The sequence below is a fragment of the Eptesicus fuscus genome, chromosome 20, assembly GCF_027574615.1.
Source record: "Eptesicus fuscus isolate TK198812 chromosome 20, DD_ASM_mEF_20220401, whole genome shotgun sequence".
NCBI classification, from domain to species: Eukaryota; Metazoa; Chordata; class Mammalia; order Chiroptera; family Vespertilionidae; genus Eptesicus; species Eptesicus fuscus.
In genome coordinates this window covers 31,435,416-31,443,313 of record NC_072492.1, presented here as the reverse complement: position 1 = coordinate 31,443,313, position 7,898 = coordinate 31,435,416, and the positions used below count along the sequence as shown (strand labels likewise).

General features: G+C 41.5%; 1 protein-coding gene across 2 annotated transcripts in view; it reads left to right on the top strand.

Annotated features, from left to right (window-relative positions):
* The first annotated feature begins 396 nt into the window (after positions 1–396).
* KANSL1 (KAT8 regulatory NSL complex subunit 1) overlaps positions 397–7,898 on the top strand; it is a 151,495-nt gene continuing 143,993 nt past the window's right edge. For both annotated transcript variants that reach the window (XM_028157468.2, XM_028157465.2), the window contains exon 1: positions 397–1,000. The gene's annotated coding sequence lies outside the window, so the exon portion shown is untranslated. The remainder of the gene's footprint in view (positions 1,001–7,898) is intronic.

The following is a 7,898-nucleotide window of genomic DNA, read 5'->3' as shown; positions in this document are numbered from 1 at the left end:
CCTCGTAGCCGGCGCGCGGCCCCACCAGCCCCGGCGCGGAGGGAATGTGACGGCGTCAGTGCCTCAGGTTAGCCTCACCTTGGCCGCAGCAGAGCCCTCTCCCGCCTGCCGCAGTGTCGCGTGCCGCCGCCGCACGTCTGGGAACCGCTGGGGCCCCTGCGCCGCGGCCTCCACAGATGGAGGCGCAGAAACAGCGGCCGCGGCGAGGAGCCATGACTGAGGCGGCGGCGGCCGCGCCTCCTGGCGGCCCGTGGGGGCGGCGCGGCGGGCGCCCCCTGGCGGCGCGCCGGGGCGGAGCGGCCCTTCGCCGCCGCAGCCGCAGCCGGCGGAGGCGCTGCTGTCCCTCCTCCCCGTGTCCCCGGCGCTCGCCCGCTCGCTCGCTCGCTCCATTCTCCCTCCGCTTCAGATTAAAGGGGGGGAGGGAAAAGGAGCTCGGCCGCCATTTTCCCAGTGCCGCCGCCACCGCCGCCACCGCTCGGCGAACCGGCGGGAGAACCGAGCACCGTAGCAAAGCCGACTCATCTCGCCGCGGCGGCGCGGGGGGCGGCCGGAGCGCGCTCCCCGGCCTGGAAGAGACGTTCGGGGGTGGCGGCCGGGGTGCGGGTTCGGGCTGCAGACGGCGGCGCTTGTTTGTGCGGGGCGGGGGGGGGGCGGCTTCACCCTCTGCCCCCGCCCGCCCGCCCTCCCGGCCGGGCTGCGGTCCCCGGCCGTGCCCAGGCCCCGCCGGAGCCGAGGAAGGCCGGAGAAGGGGCCCTAAAGAGAAGAAAAAGCAGCCGCTCCTCGCCGCCGCCGCCTTCCCCTCCCCCTCCGCCTCGCCCCCCCGCCCGGAAAGTCAGGGCGGCTCCGGGCGCCGGGGGGGAGGAGAGGGGGGCCCGGGCCGCCGCCGCCGCCGCGCGCCCCCGCCCGCCGCCGGCCCTCGGCGCCCAGGCCGGGGGCTGTTTGCAAACTGCGCCCATTTTGTGGGGCCGAATCCGCCCGGGCTACGCTCCTCCATCACGTGGTAGGTGCTGCTGCTGCTGCTCCTTTCCTCCACCTCCTCCCGCTGCCCTTTCTCCTTCTCCTCGCTCTCCCTGTGGCTCCCATTTCTCTCTCTCTTTGTTAGTAGTAACTAGAAAGGCAGGGCAGGGCAGGAAAAATCCCCGGAACTTTAAATGGCCTCTCCGGGCTTCCCCGCTGCGGGTCCGGGGCTGGGAGTCGCCCCAAGGGCGGGGGTGTGCGGGGGCCCTTTCCCACCAGCTGCCGCCTCGTTCGCCAGCTTTCCCTTTGGCGTTCTATTTAAAAATGAGGCCTTAAGAACACGATTTATTCCCGTTAAAAAAACAAAACAAAAACAAACTCTGGCTTTCGCCTTGAACTTCTCGACTGCAAAAGGCCTTTCTCTGCTCGAAATACACATCTTGCGCGTTTCACGGTGTATATCACAACTCTTGATTGTTCTGTGCGATGGTTATTTGTTTCATTTATATATTGTTTTTGTTGCCTGTAAATTGAGGTCACTTAGGTTTTCAGATCTAGTTTCCCTCAGGCGGACGTGTTTTTTTTTTTTTTTTTTAAACTAAAGAGGAAGAGGCATTTATTTGCTTTTAAGTGAGTTTGGGGGGCCTGTTTTCCGGCTGACGGTCTTTTGATTCTCAGCATATAGTTTGATTGTTCTTCCATATGATAAACAATATCCTGATGCTTTACTTAAACATCCTTTTGTTTTCCATTTTTGGGATCCCAATGTGGTATTTTTGAGAAACATGTTACTTAACTATTGCTTATTGGATTGCCTTAGGGGAGAAGGGGTGACATGATGGCGCCACTTTAAATTGCTCTTTCCTCCTCCGTTTTCCCCCTTTATTCTAGAGGTCACTGGTGCATTTTTTGTGACCTATTAATAAAACTGTACTTGAGAATATCAACAATACAACTCTTAGGGCTAGAGTTTGGTACCTTAAGGGTCGGTAGACTCGAATCTGAAGGTTCCCAAAGTTCCGAGAAATCTCCCTGGTCTTGCCTCGCTTCCCTCCCCTCCATTCACAATCCTGATGTTGCCATCTCCTTTGTCACGTGGCTAGCAATCATTGTGTGTGTGTTTGTTTTTTTTTTTTGGTTTTAGGATGTGTTTATATTTTTAAATTGTAGCCCAGAAGAACCTACCTCCTCCCCATTGGAGAGAGCAAAACGTTTCAGTTGTAGAGTCGGAGAACATTTATAAAAAAACCGATAAAATTACATAATCTTTGCCTTGCATAATCATGATATAGTTATAGATTGTTACTGAACTTCGTTCTAAAGCACTTTCAAGTATGGAAAAGTAGTACATCGGGGTATGTTTTTCATATTTCAGAATAGTATAGTTGCTGTTTTTCCTACTTTGGGGCCATTTAAAGTACCACTATTTACAAAGGCTTAAGTGGGTGTGTTTTCCCCTCCCCCCTTCTATAGGCTATACTTGGTTCCTTTTCTAACATAATCTGACCAATTTAGAAATTTTCAATTGTCTGCAGGTTTGTCAGTTAAAACTATTTTTCTTATATCCTAACAACAGTAAATACTTTTGAGCAATAATTATGCTTTAGCTAAGCGTATTTCATTATATTTTTATTGTGCTTTTGATCTGGAGAATGCTTTTAATCCTAAAGGTTTAAATGAATGTTCATTTATCGGTTTCTTCATATCAGTTTTCCTGATAGTGTAAATTCCTATTTTATAAAATACCAAGTATATTTCTCTGTTTTTCTATATAGGTTATTAGCCACTTTTACAATTTAAAAAATGTGATTTAATAAACTTTTAAAAAAGTAAATAAGAAATGTAGTGATTCTTAAGGATGCATTGATTCTTGTTCTCTTACTAGATATATTTCCAATGATTTGGGCCATTTTCTTTGCTAACAGTTACATCACGTCATGTGATATGTGCAGTGTGATGTGTAGTTCTAAAAATAAGGCAAGGTAAAATGCTCATTCCTTGAGGAATTTAAAAAATGCATTATAAATGTGGGATAACTGATTTATATTTCTGATTTCAATTTCCACTAGGTTTCTCTAACACAGTATGCAATTTTTTTTACTTCAGCATATTTGGTATATTTGTTAGTGATCTCATGTTTGGAGGTGGTTAGCTTTTTATTTCTCAAATGTTGGAGAGAAATATTAAATGTGACCAAGATTCTTAACATCTATATTATGGTTGGTCTTTGATGACTGCCTCATTGAAGTAAGATACATATGTAAGATAAGTATTTTTGATTTGTGTCTGTAGATAGTTAAAAGAGTGATCAATTAAATATTGATGGAACTTTGAGGGTGGGGTGGGGTTTTTGCTCCTTTGCCTATATGAATTTATTGAAGTGAAGTATTTAGAAATGTTCCTGCATCTTTTCTGAAAGCTTTATTCAGAACATAAGTATTTGACTGTTGTGCTTTACCAAAATCAGGTGTTAACTTTTTGTCTCATTTTCTTTTTTCTTGCCTACACATGTTATTTCTATGGCTAAAACTGCAGAGCATTCTTTGGTTGTTAAGTGACTTGTCATTATCCTGTTGAGGAAAATTTTGGAAGCTAGAAAATGAGTAAGCCTTAAGTTCACTTTTGAACTTTTATCACAGTGAGAAGAAAGGAAAATAACTGTAGTACTCCATTTTTTCTTCTTAAAACACTGCCAACTCTTCCATCTTATTTGTTACACTGTAACCTACATCCTCTAAATTTTATTGGGTTGGCCAAAGATTTTAATTGTATTTTAAAGTGAAAACAAATTTTAGATTTGTTCTGTTGATGCAACCTGACTCATGTGACCTGTAAACATAGGGCCACGTGGTTGATGGTGTTGGTTGGAGAAGGTATTTTAGTGTTTGAGTGGCGCTGGTTAGGAAGTTCTGTGAATAAAGCTTAGGTACCTTGTCATATTAGAAACACAATTTTTAAATGTAAAAACATCATAATCATGCTGTATTTTCTAAACAATAGTCATTGAAAATTCTGCGTTTAAAGAGTAATACTTATTCCTGTTATATTTAGTTAGCTTGCTTGAGGGCTTGGTAGGATTTGTTTTTTTCTTCTTGTTGAGGCTATTAAGACAAATTTATTTAAGTAACTTCCTTCCTGGAGAGAGAGATTTAATTTTTTTTTAATTGATTACCCCTCCCCCCCCCCCAAAAAAAAAAAGATCTCTCTATTGCCTTCAGTTTGGAAAGGAGGGTAAGTATGTGGTCTTTAGTTGATTGCCCCAGAGCAGATTTCATCATTTAGTGGTTTATTTAGAGCTCTAAAGCACCTTTTCTTTCTCCTCTTTCTCTATTTTAAGTTAAGTGTCTGCCTTGATCTTTACATTAGTGTACCCTTTTGCTTGATCACTTTTTGAAGTACAGTGTAGATGTCTTAAATAAAGATGGTCCCAAACACCACCTGGCCTACCTTCTGTCTCAGTGCAAAGAGTATTTGGACCATGTCCTTTACCCTAAAATAGGACTTTATTTCTTGGAAATCTATATTAAGATTGGTTTTCCAGTCTGCATGTTGGTTCTGAAGATGTATTTTTAAATTGTAGTTTCTATCCCTAATAAATTGTCTCTGGGCATATTAAAATTTTGTAAAAATATTCTTGCCAGAGTATAATAATTCATAACAAAATAAGGCTCTTTCAGTACTTCCCATTCTCTAAAAATACAGTGATAGTTAGGAAAGACAATATAAATTGGAAAAGACAAATACCCACTGTACTAGAGATCTCCAACATTTGAAGGCCACAAGAAGAAGGTAGGAGGTAAGTGGTATCTTTGGGTATCACTTGCAGATTGTGGGAAGAATTGTGAGTCATAGGAAAAGACCAGTTGCAAGGGTCACTATTAATTCAGTTATTGTTTCTCTGTTATGCCATGTGCCTGTCTTTTAGGATGTAGGGTAAAATATGTAGGAGAAAATAAACCAGTAGGTATAATTTACCAAAAAGACTGGACTCTAAACAGGACTGAAATTGACTTTTTTTTTAATGTGTTATGAGGAAACTGACTTCAAAGTTTGAAGCACAGCTCATATTTATGAATGAAAAGCAGATAAACGGATAATCTGAAAGAAAAACGTAAAAGTTTGTAGAAGAAGGTTTTAAACCTTTATGCCAAGAGGCCCTCAAGGGGGGGAAGATCTTTTAAATTCTTGTCTCCCTTTGGAAGTCTGGCAGATAACAGTTGCTTAATAAATGTTACTTTCTGCAAGCCTTGCTTTTTCAAGATTAAGCTAGCTCCATAACATTTTAACATTTGAATGCCCTAACCTACTAAGGAAATATTTAACTATATGTCTACATATACATATACATATACATATACATATACATATACATATACATATACATATGTGTACATATGTATATGTATATATATACTTTTTAAAAAGTATATTTTTATTGATTTCAGAGAGGAAGGGAGAGAGAGAGAGAGATAGAAACATCAGTGATGAGAGAGAATCATTGATCGGCTGTCTCCTGCACACCCCCTACTGAGGATTGAGCCTGCAACCTTGACTGGAATCGAACTCGGGACCCTTGAGTCCACAGGCCGATGTTCTATCCACTGAGTCAAATGGGCTAGGGCTAGCTATATATTTTAATGTTGACTATAAACTTGCCTTTTTCCCCTAATTCTAATTTTTTAAGAATTATAATTTTTGTCCCAAGCTTTTGAGAATCAGGAAATGTAAGGTGGAGGTAAATTCAGTGCAGTTTTATCTAAATGTTATCAAAAACTCTGGTTCTTGTTACTTGAACCAGGTATCCCAAATGAGGTCTCACTCTGAATTTTAAGTACAGCAGATTCTGCTCTTGTTTGGAAAAAGTTGCTTGAGTAGCATCAAACTTAATGGAAGTTCCTCACCTTTTAATTTCTTTTTTAAAAAGGATCAGCTTAAGATCAGAACTGGTTAATCACAGTTGGAGGGGAAGCGTTGGGGAATAAAAAAGATGAATAACAATTTTGTTAGAACGTTAAACCAAAAATTGCTAAAAACTTACATCCAGGTTTTCTCCTGCTACTTGTTATTTGGCCTTTGTGACTGCTTATTAGCACCTCCATGGAAGGGTGTGAAGGGCAAAGAGGCAAAAAGCTAATTAGTTTGATTTTTTTATGTTTGCTAATGTATAGGCTTTGAAGAAATACTAGTTTGATAAGTTGAACTGTCAGGAAAGTTTCATTAAGCTGTTCGTACATTACCATGGAGAACAGGATTTTAAAGACCTTAAGCACATATCAAAAAAAAAATTGGGCAGCTGTTTATGCAGTTACTGGTTTATTGCTTACTCCTAGTTTTTCCTTTGGCCTCCCAGAGGATTGAAAGAAGGATGGTAGTATTAATATTTAACATTTCCCTGGTGTTGGAAAAATGAATTTTTATTTATCATTAATTCAATACTCTAAACGGATAAGGTAGGCTTCAGTGAGATCCCTGGAATTTGGTCAAGGATGCCTGCCAAAAATAACCTGTTTGCTTTTGAATTGCTTGGACCCTTCAAGAAGTCTCTGATTTTAAGGCTGTTCAAACACTTGTACTGTTAGAGCTTGTTAGAAAGAGACGAGATTAAAAAGTACTTTTTTCCCCCCTCTTTGTTTTTATGTGAGGTAGACTGGTAGGAAATTTGAATTCAGTGGTAAACATCAGTAAGTATTTTGATAGGTAGTCATCCTTCAAAAATTTTTTTCTGTTTATGTATTTTTAAACAGGAATGGGATCATACTTATGTTCTTGATCCCCCCCCCCCCCCCCATTTAGCTATACATCAGAGGATTTTCACATCAAAACATAGTTTTCTTTTTAGATGTATACATAGTTTCCTAGTGTGTCTTTTTTAAGTTTAGGGGTTTTTTGTATTACAATTCTTCAGTGAAAGAATTGTACATACATCTTTATGTATCTATGAGAATATTTCTCTTGGATAGGTTCCTAGAAGTGCAGTTACTGGGTAAAATTTTGGGTAATTGCATTAAAGTTTTTATATATTTTTGCCTTCAAAAGGCTTATGCAACCAAATTTAATAGTTTAAATGCTACAGTTAAAAATTTGCCAGTCTGGGTTCAGGTGCTTGGCAATATAAATGACTGGAACTTGAGTTAGATGAAATCTGCCCTAGATTCATTTTGTGCCAGCTTCTTGTTAGATCATTATCACTTTATGATCAGACATCCCCTTTAACTTCATAATGGATCTCCAGCTGGTACATTCAACATACAGTGCTCAGGTTAACTACCATATATACGTATATTAGTCCACTGTCTGCCAGGCACAGTGCTGCATGTAGGGGATCAAGATAAAACAAACAGTAACTCCTTTTTAAGGAAGTACATAGTCTAGGGAAGGAAGAGAAAGACAAAATTGGGAGTCTATGTTACATTATGAGCTGTTGCCCAGGGTGTCACGGGGGTGCACGTAAGACCCAGAGAGAGAGGGATTCCTAATTCAACTTGGATGAATGGGGAATACTTGAAAGAGCATGTGATCTTGGAGAAGAAAAAGTAGCATGAGCAAAGGTGCAAGGGCACGGAAGAGCCTGGAACTATAAATATAATTCAGGAAGTTTGGAGCTGGAGACAGGTTGGAGATGAGGCTGAGGGTTAAAAAGGACGTAGATATGCTGTGTGGGGAGTTTGGATTCATCCTTACCCTAGTGTCACTGAAAGATTTTAAGCAGGAGCACAACATGGTCAGATTTATATTCCCTCTTCTCCCCTCTCTTCCTTTTTTCTAATAATCATTTTGGTAGTAGATGCTATATTGAAGGCTTGCTGAGACAGGAAGAAAGAACAGTTGGGAGATTATTATTGCCTGGATTACTGTAGTACATAATTAGGTTCTGAATTAAGGCAATGGCATTAAGGATGGAGTGAGTGCGCCTCTTTATTCTATTTCCTATTTTGAACTCT